The sequence below is a fragment of the Hemitrygon akajei genome, chromosome 8 (genome assembly GCF_048418815.1).
Source record: "Hemitrygon akajei chromosome 8, sHemAka1.3, whole genome shotgun sequence".
NCBI lineage: Eukaryota > Metazoa > Chordata > Chondrichthyes > Myliobatiformes > Dasyatidae > Hemitrygon > Hemitrygon akajei.
In genome coordinates, this window is record NC_133131.1 from 159,433,869 (window position 1) to 159,446,581 (window position 12,713).

At 40.7% G+C, this 12,713-nt stretch overlaps 1 protein-coding gene across 2 annotated transcripts in view; it reads right to left on the minus strand.

Annotated features, from left to right (window-relative positions):
• dpp6a (dipeptidyl-peptidase 6a) overlaps window positions 1–12,713 on the minus strand; it is a 1,522,610-nt gene that overhangs the window by 1,178,498 nt on the left and 331,399 nt on the right. The window lies entirely within an intron of this gene.

Below are 12,713 nucleotides of genomic sequence, written 5' to 3' on the forward strand. Positions count from 1 at the left end.
AATATAGTTTGATTAAGCATTATTCATTTAAATAATTAATTACTGGTTATATGTAAAAATACATTAATTGTGGTACATCGACACCTCACTTAAAGTGAACTCGAAGTTAGACCTGCATTTCAGACTCCCTTGTCTTCCTTTGAATTAGTTTAACATTTTGAAGGTACAATAACTAACACTCCTCATCTCTGTTCTAAAGGGACATCCTTCTATTTGGAGACAATGTCATCTGGTCCAGACTCCTCTTCTATAGGGAGCATCCTCTCTATGTCCACTATATCTGATAGTTTTCAATGAGATCCCCGTTATTCTCCTAAACTCCAGCAGGTACAGGACTTTACAGCGATCAAATGCCCTCATGTGTTAACCCATTCTCTCCCAGGATCATTTTCGTGAACCTCTTCTGAACTCTCTACAATCTCAGCATATCCAAAAAAGCTCACAATGCTCCAAATGTGCTCTGACCAGCACCTTATAAAGCCTCAGCATTACATCTTTGCTTTTATATTCTAGTCTGACTGGACCTTTGGCTGTGGCTGAGTCTGAAAAGCTGCAGTATGTTAGAAATAAGCCAGAACAAATGTACATACCACATCCTCTGCTAAAGCCAATGGATAGGATCCAATTTATTTGTTAAACTTTCATGGAATGATTTTTCTTTAATCACTTCAAATTGCCATCTAATCTCCATTACTGTGAGACACCCACTTTATTTTTAATGAAGATAAATATAAGTGATTCTGCAGTTGCTGATAATCTTGAGCAATGTACACAAAATGCTGGAAGAACTCAGCGTGTCAGGCAGTATCTCTGGACGGAAGTAAACAGTCAATATTTTGGGCCAAATCTCTTCACCAGAAGGGTAGCAGCCAGAATACGTAGGTGGAGGGAGAGGAAGGAGTACAAGCTAGTAGGTGATAAGAGTCAGAGAGCAGCAGAGATCACAGAGGGGGAGCAATGAGACAGGGTCTCACTGAACTCCCATCAAACAGAAGATTTAAATTTCATCTGGATCCAGCCTCAACACGAACAGTGATTGTCCATTTCTCTCCGTGAATGTTCTCTACTCCGCTGAATTCCTCCAGCATTTTGTGTGTTGCTCCAAAGTTCAGCAACTGCAGTCCCTTGTGTCTCCACATCACCAAAATAATGTAGATCATTGAATTAGCCTAATTGCATATACATACAGTAGCCTCTTTATTAGATACATTTGTACATTTACTCATTAATGCAAATATCTCATCAGCCTGTGGCAGCAACGCATAAAAGTACACAGACATGGTCAAGAGGTTCAGTTGTTGTTCAGATCAAACATCAGAATGTGGAAGAAATGTGATCTAAATGACTTTGGAATGATTGTTGGTGATCTCAGAAATGGCTGATCTCCTGGGATCTTAATGCACAACAATCTCTAGAGTTTACTGAGAATGGTGCAAAAAAAACAAAGAAAAAAACATCCATTGAGTGGCTCTTCTGTGGGTGAGAACACCTTATTAATAAGGGAGTTCAGAGAATGGCCAGACTGGTTCAAGTTGACAGGAAGGAGACAATAACTCAAATAACCACACAGTGGTGTGCAGAAGAGAATTGCCGAATGCACAACACATCTTACCTTGAAGTGGATGGGCTACAGTTCTAGAAGACCACAACAGTTTCCACTTTCCTGTCTTGATAAAGTGACCACTGGTGATACATTGTATCTTTATCACCATAAACTTCATAAGATATTTTACAGAAGTGTGATGAAACAAACGAGTATACTAATTTCAGTCATCTGAGAGGCCAAATTTGGTGTATTGTGTGCAGTTCTGGTCAACTATCTACAGGCAAGATATTAACAAGAATGATAGGGTATAGAGAAAATTTACAAGGATGTTTCTAGGGCTTCAGGTCCTGAGTTAAAGGGAAAGGTTGAATAGGTTGTGATTTCTTTCCCAGCGTAGCAGAATGAGGAGTATGGTGGGCTATGGGCTGGTTGCGGGTCAATGGGATTAGGTAGAATCCCAGCATGGACTAGTTGGGCTGAAGGGCCTGTTTCAGCACTGTAGCACTCTATGAAAATGATTCTATAACTCTCAAAGCAGGTTCTTGGAGAGGCAACCAAAGCCTGAGGTTAAACAGACAAGTTACAAGGAGTGTTTTGTAAAGAGGAGATATCTGCCTCTATTTGCCCAGCTGTTAAGTCTTTACTGACCTACTTGGGCTTTCTGTTCAGCAGCCTCTGTTTTAAAATAGTCATCCTTGTTTTCAAATCCCTCTGTAGTCCTGCTCTTCTATCTCCATCATCTCCTATACCCTCCCAAAGCAGCGGCAGTCCTCCATTTGTGGCCTGTGCTTCTACCCAGATTTGTTGCCTTGCTTTCTGATGTCAAATTCTCTTGCTCTTGAAATCTCTTTGCCCCCTTTCCTCTTTACAAAATGCTCCTTTTAATTTATCTATTCAACCTAAGGGCTAAGGTTAGATTCTAAAGTATGGATACGGAATAAAATGTGTATAAATACACAAATACCAGCATGTATTTTAAATGTAAGCAGCATTATAAAAGGTGGTTTAAATTGTTTACAGTGCAGTGCAGCGATGGGTGTAATAGAAAGGGGGTGGGGGTTCTAACTAGAATGGTTGATCAGATTAACTGCTTGGGGGAAGAAATACTTAAGATAGTGTGAAATATCAACATCCTTGCAGATAGCAACTTTAACTGCCCATACTCTGGTAACCTTAAATCAAATTTATGAGTGATGCACAAGATAAAACACATTTTGAGTTCTATCTAGTGAAAAGCTGAATTCAGAAAAGCCTATATTAAGCACAGAAACAATTTCCAATTATTGTGTTTTTGTGGGTTATTACAGCTTCGTGATTATCAAAATAATTCCATGAGCTTAAAACCCATTAGAGCCGTCCAAAAGTTTCAATCCAGTTTTTTTTAAAAAGTAAAGCAATAGAAATAAAATATTGTAGCTATAAGCACTGTGATGAAAACTGATTCTCAGAATGAAAATCGAAGTCAGGTTTAATATAACTGACATATGTCATGAAATTTGTTGTTTTGCAGCTGCAGTTCAGTGCAATATATAAAAATGCTACAAATTACAATCAGAATATATATACATACACATCATTATGTGCTGGGTTGTAAGATCATGGTCTTCCCATCCATGCCCATGATTGTTCTTGGCAAATTTTTCTACAGAAGTGGTTTGCCATTGCCTTCTTCTAGGCAGTGTCTTTACAAGACAGGTGACCCCCCCCCCCCCCAGCCATCATCAATACTCTTCAGAGATTGTCTGCCTGGCGTTAGTGGTCGCATAACCAGGACTTGTGATATGCACCGGCTGCACATACAACCATCCACCACCTGCTCCCATGGCTTCATGTGACCCTGATTGGGGGTTGGGGGAGGGCTAAGCAGTTGTGACACTTTGTCCAGGGTGCGCAGGGGTGCTGTACACCTATATATACACTAAAATTTAGATATATTAAATTTAATAAGTAATGCAAAAAGGGAGCAAAAATAGTGAGGTAGTGTTGATGGGAGGGTTCATTCTCCATTCAGAAATCAGATGGCAGAGGGGAAGAAGTTATTCCTAAAACATTGAGTGTGTGTCTTCAGGCTCCTGTACCTCCTTCTCTGGTAGTGGGAATGAGAAGAGAGCATGCCCTAGGCGATGGGGCTCTTTAATAATAGATGCCATCTTTTTGAGGTGCCATCTTTTGAAGATGCCCTCAGTGCTGAGGTGGCTAGCATTCATGATAGGCTGGCTGAGGATACAGCCCTCTGCAGCTCTAGCATCTTCAAGGAAGAATGTTAGCCTCACTAACCCATGTGTGACACCAGACCCACAGTAAAATAGTTGAGAAGCAGCAAGCAGCTAGGAAGACAAATGGAATGTTAATCTTCATTTTATGAAGACCGAAGAAAGGAGCAAGATTTTTAGGAGTGATGGGGCCTTGTCCAGAGTCTTGTGTGCAATTGTTGTCTCTGTGTCTGAGAAGGGATGTTCTTACTGTTAGGGGTTGCAGCATTGCTTATTAGTCTGTCCCTCTGATGGCAGGGCTGATGATTCAGAACTGGTTGGGTTGATTAGGCTAACATCTACTGAAGATGAGGAGGTTGAGAAGAAATCGTGCAGAAGCCTTTGCATTTATAACAGGATTAGACAGATTAGAAACAGGGTGGGCAGCCCCAGTCATTTTAAAGTCCAAAACTATTTTCTGTAGTCTCAGGATGCAGGATTTGCCATTTAAAACCAGTATCAGCTGATATTTCTACAACCAGAGTGCTGAACTTGTAAAATTGTCTACCACAGAAGGTGGTACACACCAACTTACTAAATATATTCAAGATGGAGTAAATAAATGCATACAATTAAAGGATACGGGTGAACTCTGGAACAGGAAACTGAAGAGAATAAGCAGACATGATCATGTTGAATGCGGACTAGACTTGAAGGGCTGTATGTGTGTTACTGTGTGTGCATAGTAAAAACTTCAGTTCCTGATTGGCAAAGCTTCGATGGTGAGCTGGTGGCATGCACTCAGTGATGAACAGCAGTTCAGTAATAAAATGTTCTAGCGTTAAACCCTGGCCAAGTTTCTCTTTATTAAGAACAGCATGGATGACTTATGTTCCTATTTTCTACATGTGTGCGACTCTTAACTTCACAACTCCAAATAGGCTGAACGGTCCACTTGGTAACTAAAAATTTCTCAACAATCTTCTTAAGACCTTGCCACTAATGGCAACATTCCATGAAGAAGACAAGATCAATTATGCAAATCCTTTCCCAGCACTTACTGACTTGTCATTACAAGAAACCTGAATATTATCAATCAGTCATTGGCAACAAGATGGCTTCATTAAGCAACAGCACAGATGAGGCTGCAGGTCTGTGCGAATTGCTCTTTGTTATCAAATGGAGAACAAAAATAAAGGAAGATAGAGAAACAAGTACAGAATGCAGGAGGAACTCAGCAGATCAGGCAGCATCTATGGGAATGAAAACAGTCAACATTTCATGCCAAGGCCCTTCGTCAGAACTAGAAAGGAAGGGGGAAATCCACAATAAGAAAGGTAGACTTATATTTATATAGACTTTTATCCATCTCATTCAAAATGTCTCAAAAATAAACATGAGAAAATCTACTGATGCTGGAAATCCAAATGCTGGTGGAACTCAGCAAGTCAGGCAACATCCATGGAAATGAAGAGACAGTCAATGTTTCGGGCAAAAACCGTTCTTCAGGACTGAGAAGGAAAGGGGAAGATACCGGAATGTAAAGGTGGGTGTTGGGAAAGAGCTGGAAGGTGACAGGTGAAGCTAGGTGGACGGGAGAGGTCAAGGACTGAAGAGGGAGGAATCTGGTAGGACAGAAGAGTGAACTATAGGAGAAAGGTAAGGAGAAAAGGAACCTGGGGAAGTAATAGGAAGTGAGAAGGGGTAAAAGTTAGAATGAGGAATGGGGGGGGGGGGAGTTGTTTACCTGAAGGAGAAATTTATATTCATACCATCAGGTTGGAGGCTACCCAGATGCAATATAAGGTGTTGCCACTCAAATCTCTCAAATGCCATTTACAGCCAATTAAGTGTTTCTAAGTGTAGTGGTTCTTGTACTGTGTCCAATAAATTTCTATACTTCAAACCTTATAGTAATTGAAGGTCATCTATATACCCATTAAATTGTCCTTTAATGAAAGGATGCCAATTTGTAGGCATTCACAAAGACAATAATTTACTTGACAAATGTAGAGAACCTTGCTTTTAAATTAATATCTTAAAGTTGTCCATTTACATTAATCATACAGGAATTGTTCATGGGATTCCACTAATAAACTATTTTCATTTTCAAAATCTGCCAAGTGCATTCTGTTCATTTTCACTCAATTTCGAGAACATAATTTTAAACTTCTAAAAGCAAGGTTTTTAATTTATTTAAATTACTTGGTGGGCGGTGGACGCTGATGCATTCCACTGAAATGGATGAGAGAGGGGAGGTTTCTGTGCTGCTGCTGTCTGTGCATGGGAGGGGTAAGTGGGGAGGGGGGCTTTGGGGTTTCCAATGTTTTTCTGTCATTCATTCTTTGGGGTTCTCTTCTATTTCTGTGGATATCTGCAGAGAGTAAGAATTTCAGGTTGTATGCTGTATACACTCTCTGATATTAAATGGAATCATTGAACCATTTGAATTATGTGTCTGATGGATGCCCTTTAATTTGGCAAATTAAATTTGTTTTGTACAAGTTGTAAATATAAACATGGTTAGCAAAGATTTCCTGTATAAATCTCTACAGAACAGTTTTTATATATAATGTTTATCAAAATGCATCAGTGCTATCAGTCGGCAATCTAATGTCAGGATTTCAAAAGTCCCCGATGTTGAAATACAGTATTTCAAGATGCCTGGAGGTCACCTCATTCCAGATCTAAAGCCACCCATCTGAATCACTGCAGAGACCACAGGGTGATTGGGAATCCCTCTCTCTTATGTAATTAAACCATTATAGTGACAACTTGCAATCTAAGTCAGTTTTGACACTGCAATATTTCTTCACAATTAAGCATCAAGATCTATAGTCCAAACATTGTGAATGAGATTAAGTCATGGTGTTGATATAAATATCTGGGCAACATCCTCTTATGGGAAGGAACATGGAGCTGTCAGCTCTGCAAACTGGGCATCTTTGTAAGGGAAAATTCTCGGTTACTAATAGCACAGATAGAAGTTAGAATAACTGAGGCTGCCACTCCAGATGTTCAGCTGGTTTTAACAGCTGGGGCTCATTAACATCCCACTTAGTGTGCAACAGTGGGGAATTTGATGGCAAGCGGACAGCACCACATCATTGTAAGAGGGTTCCAGGTGAACAACCTTACTAACACATGTAAGATGCTGGAGGAACTCAGCAGGTCAGGTAGCATCCGTGGAAATGAATAAATAAGTAATGTTTTGGGCTGAGGCTTTTCATCCTGAGACTGAAAATGAGGAGGGCAGAAGCCAGAATAAGAGGTAGGAGGGTGGGAAGGGGAAGGAATACATACTAGAAGGTGCTAGATGAAGCCAGATGGGTGGGGAAGGGAAACAACATCAATACAAGGTGCCTCCATCTGAATGTAAAAGGATCTGGAAAAAGACACAGCAGAAGACTTAACTTTCACATTTGAAACACTGACAATCCATCAGGATTTTTCCTTTTTTTAATGTTCAATTACCTTCACATAGGAGCAACATTCTGGGTAAAGAAGAGAAGAGAAAGGGGGAACAATACGTTTGCCATCCGACAGAGAGCCAAGGGACTGCAAATGCAGGAATATGGAGCAAGAAACAGTCCGCTTAAGGAACTCAGTGGATCAGAAGTATCCTGAAAATGGGTCAACTGTTTATTCCTCTCCATAGATGCTGCCTCAGCTGTTGAGTTCCTGCAGTATTTTGTGTGTGTGCTGCCAAGAATTGTCAATGTTTCAAGTCCTGATGCAGGGTTTCAACTGAAAAAGTTGACATTTCCGTCCTTCCCACAGATGCTGCTTGAATGGTGGATTTCTTGAGCAGATTTGTTAACATGTTTCCTGGGTGTGTTTATGGGCAAAGACCATTCTGGTTACAACAGTAATACTCAATTCATAGGAGTCCCCATTGGAAAACCAGTTTATGTGAGGCTGTGGTGTGGGAAACAGAAGGAACAATGTGGAAAACAATTCCCATTGAGACAGGGAACTCTGAAATAAGATGCAGCAGTAGCTTCATCACAAATTTGAAAGCAAAGAGGGGCTCATCAGGTTTGAGCAAATTTCCATAGAGTATCCTCCTCACTTTTCTTGCAGGGAAGATTTAGAATTGGGAGGGTGGGATTGGGGCGTCAACCTGACTTTGCAAAGTCCAGCTTACAGTAATTATCTGTTATTACCAATCAGCACTGACCATCAAGAACATCTACCAGAGTGATTTCAGGACTGGTTGCATCATGGCCTGGTACAGAATCACTTTGAAACACACAGTGAAATGCATTGCTGTCACTAATGACCAGCACCATCCGAGAATTGAACCGGTGGAAGCCGACAAGTGTTGCCATGCTCACGGTACCAGCATAGAATGCCTGCAGCTCACGAACCCTAACCATGCGTCTTTGGAATGTGAGAGGAAACTGGAGTACCTGGAGAAACCCCACTTCATCACAAAACCTACAGACTACTTCCAGACAGCACCAGAAACTGACCCCTGATCGGACATCTGGCACTGTAAAGTGTTGCACTAACATCTTTGCACCATCAAATGTAAGAACAGCTACCTCCCTCCAATCAATTCCCGAGCCAACTGGCAAAACCCTAATCGCTACATCATTATGTCTCCATTTTTGTGCAGGGAGGAGGGATTTGGGGGTTGATGATCGTGCTGCCTTTCTTTTCTTTCTTGGTTTTGTGGCTACCTGGAGAAGAAGAATTTCAGAGTTGTGTACTTTGATAATAAAATGAACCTTTAAACTTTTGATTATGCCAGCCCTTTAACAACTTGGTACTGCAATGGACTTCGATCTTTTTAATCTAATTGTGTTCTTTCTTGTATAATTTTTCTATCATTTATGTTTAATTTACATTACCCTCGTGAATATTGTGTATCTAATGGTACGTGTCTCTGTTGCTGCAAGTTAAGTTTCTTATTGCACCTGTGCACACTGTACATGTACGTACTTGTGCAGATGACAATAATCTTCCATCACACATATTTATTGAAGGGCCACTGCTTTCCATCCATTGTCATAGAGTTGTGTAGCTCAGAAACTGATAATCACCTGGGATTTTCAAGCACAACGCTCTGTAGAGTTTACAAAGAATGGTGCATGAAACAAAATCGCACCCAGCGATTAATGAGAGAAGTCAGAGGAGAATGGCCAGACTGGTTCAAGCTGACAGGAAGGGGATAGTAACTCAAATAACCACATCTTACAACAGTGGTGCGCAGAAGAGCATCTCTGAATGCAGAAGTCAAACCTTGAAGTGGTTGGGCCACGGCAGCAGAAGACCACGAACATACCAGTTAGTGGCCATTCTATGAGGTGCAGGAGATATCTAATAAAGTGGCCACTGAATGTAAAGCTTTCTTTATTCCACTCCACATAGCATCCTTTAAAGGCAGTGGTGTGCAGAAGAGCATTTCAGAATGCACAACATGTCAAGCCTAGAAGTGGATAGGTTACATCAGCAGATGAGCATGAACATACACTCAGTGGCCACTTGAAACATGATTAAAAAGGCCTCTGAGTGCGTATGGCAAATAAAGTTGATCCTTGGTGGGGATCTCTGGTGAAAGTAAAAGTGTCTGATATGTTTGGAACTTCTGCCTGAACACATTTATGTATGCTTCAGTCTTTCCTTTAGCACGCACAGCAGGACCCTGTCATCATTGAGAATGGGGATGCTCTTGGAGCCTTTTCTCCCCTCATTGGCTGTTTAATTGTCCATCACCATTCATAAGTAGATGCTCTAGGACTGCAGAGTTTTGATCTAATCCAGTAGTTTTGAGATTGCTTAGCTCTGTGCAGTGCGTGCTGTTTTAGTTGTTTAGTATGCATGCGGCCTGAGATTGCAGCTACATTAGGCTGGTACCTCATCATTTGTAGGTATGCCTGCTGCCTCTCCCAGCACGCCATTTCCGTACTCATCACTGAAACATAGTTCCTTGCCTGTTCTATACCCATTTTCCTTTTGGTGTCTGTAACTGAGAAAACATGGAGCTGACAGAGACATGGCGAGGGATTTGGAAACTTCTTGATGAATCCCTGTGTCACAACCACGGATTCGGCAGCACAGTAGATACTGCAATTGCACTCGTGAATATGCACGTGTCAACTAATTATTTCATTGTGATAGTATTTAACTCCATTCATTCCGTTGTAGTATTTGTCGAGACTTGGACACAGCCAACGCTTCGCTGCCTGTTTGCATTCCGCCTTGCCTGAGAAATCGGACTGTCAAGTCAACTGACTCTGAAGACTAGCGGTATTTGTTTTATTTTTAGTTTTCCTTTTCAGCTGCATCACTATCTGGTATGGGAAGGGGCTACAGCACCGGGAAAAAAAGCTGCAGAAAGTTGTAAATTTAGTCGGCTCCATCTTGGGTATGAGCCTCCAAAGTATCCAAGACATCTTCAAGGAGCGGTAGCTCAGAAAGGCGGCGTCCATTTTTAAGGACCCCATCACCCAGGACATGCCCTCTACTCATTGAATAAAGGTCAATGAAGGAATTTCAGAAGCCTGAAGGCACACACTCAGCGATTCTTCCCCCCTGCCATCCGATTCCTAGATGGACATTGAACCCGTGAACACTACCTCACTTTTTTTTTATTAGTTCTTTTTTTGCACTACTATTTTTAATTTAACTAATATGCATAATCAGTATATAACTTAGGGTAACTTTTTTTCATTATTTATTATGCACTGCTGCCACTGTTAACAAATTTCGTGACATATGCCAGAGATATTAAACTGAATCTGAGGTAGTGTTCATGGACCTTTTCGAAATCTGATGGCAGAGGGGAAGAAGCTGTTCTTAGAACTTAGAGTGTTCGTCTTCAGGTCCCTGTACTTCCTCCCCAATGGTAAAAATGACCGGGATGGTAGGGACCTTAGTGATGGATGCTGCCTTCTTCAAAGTCTTTAGTCAGCCTTCAGTCAATTGTAGATGTTTAGCAATTGCTGTCTTAATTACCTTTCCTCAGGTAATCATATTTTATATTTGTGTATGATATCTTCTATTAAGTTAACTTTGTTCCATTTTAGCTTTAGATAATGTTCTTCATCAACACACAAGAGAAGCCTTGGCAAGGCAGCATCTTTACAAAGCCATAGATTTCCTCAAGTGTTCTGCGATTACTTCATTGGAAATGCAGCTTCTGTGTATCAAGAGTAGGACTCCAGTGCTGTGCCAATAAAAACACTTAAGTCGAGTTTAAAAAGCTAATTACACATGCAGCCACACATCCCGGGGTCCACTCTAACTTACAGCTCAGTACAATTTTGTATTGAAATCTCTCTGCTGAAGTGCACAAGGAAAAAGGAACAAGATTCAATTACAATTTGAATAATGGAAAATTATTACATGGGGAAAAAAAAATGAAAGTGCAGGAGCAACTATAACAACTTGCAGTCAGTAACTTAATATGATAGTCTTCTGGCTTTGCAATTGAATTGTAACATGGTTAGGCCCAGAAGGATGAAGGTTTTAAAAGATCTTCCTGGGTAATATTTTACATGCCAGTCTAATGGATGCAGACAAGTTAGCTTAGATTGGCCAACAGGAGTAAAGTTACGCATCTACAATTGACTGAAGGACTAATTAATATTATTTTTCTCACTATTTTATCATCACATTTATTCTTTGTAATTTTCTAAAATTTAATAAATTTTTTTTAAAAATTAAAAATTAAAAAAATTTAAAAAAGGCTGACTAATGACAGAAGAACCTCATCATGAAATATCACTGAGATTCAGTAAAACGCATGACCAAAAAGTAACCCAATCTTCCAGCCCAATTCAGTCCAACACCGAATTGATTCCACAATCCATAGACACTCTAACAACTCGTGTTCTTCATATTATTTATCTATTATTATTTTTCTTTGTATTGTACAGTTTGTCTTCTTTTGCACATTGCCTCTTTGACGGCCTTTGTGTGCAACTTTTCACTGATTCCATACTATTTCTTTGCATTTACTGTGAATGCCTGCAAGAAAATAAATCTCAAGGTAGTACTATATGGGAACATATACATACTTCGACAATAAATTTACTGTGAGCTTTGAGATATCGGCACAGTGTGCAATGGGACTACCTGACTCACTGCTTACCAATTTAACTCAACTAATCTAGAATATGTTCTGCAAATAAATTGTTGGGTTATTGATTGGCCACAGCTCAAACTGCCTCTCAAAGTCCAACCCTCCATCGCTGCTGTGAGAGGTGGGAATGGGTAAAGCTGGACAACAAGGCCCTGAGGAAGCTGTATAGGCCAGTCCTCTGTACAGTGGATTACAGGAGCATTGATGAACTTCTGTCATACCATCTACCTTGAGAGAAGAGGCTCATCATTGACTGTGCACAAGACACAGCGCAGGGAAAGTCAGCAGGTTCCTGCAGAGTCGACAACTCTTTTGTCTCAGAATAGAGGGTGATTGGGACAGCAGGTCATCAGTAGCTCCACTGGGAGATAAGGGCCCAAGAAGACAACTCAAACTATGATTCCAGAAAACAAGGGATACTCAATATTTCAAACCTGTACAATGCTAATGAATATTTATCCTATCCGAATTACAACAAGAGATTCCAAAGATGATTGAAATAAGAATGGGGCAAGAAAGGGTGGTGCTGGAGTGAAGGGGGTGTGATGTTTGATAACTTTTGAATGAGAAGAAATTTCCTTAGCCAGAGGGTGGTGAGTCTGTGGGGTTCATTACCACAGACAGCTGCAGAGGCCAAGTCATTGGGTATGTTTGAAGTTGAGGTTGATAGGTTCTTGATTAGAAAGGGCATCAAAGGTTACGAGGAGAAGGCAGCAGAACTGGTTTGAGGGGGAAAATAAGTCAGCCGTGATTGAATGGCTTCATTTCGCTATGTTTTGTGGCCTTATAGAGTGATTGGCTTTGCTTGTCGCGTACAAACATCGAAGCATACAGTGAAATGCATCATTTCGCATCAGTGACAAAGTCCAAGCTTTGTGCTGGG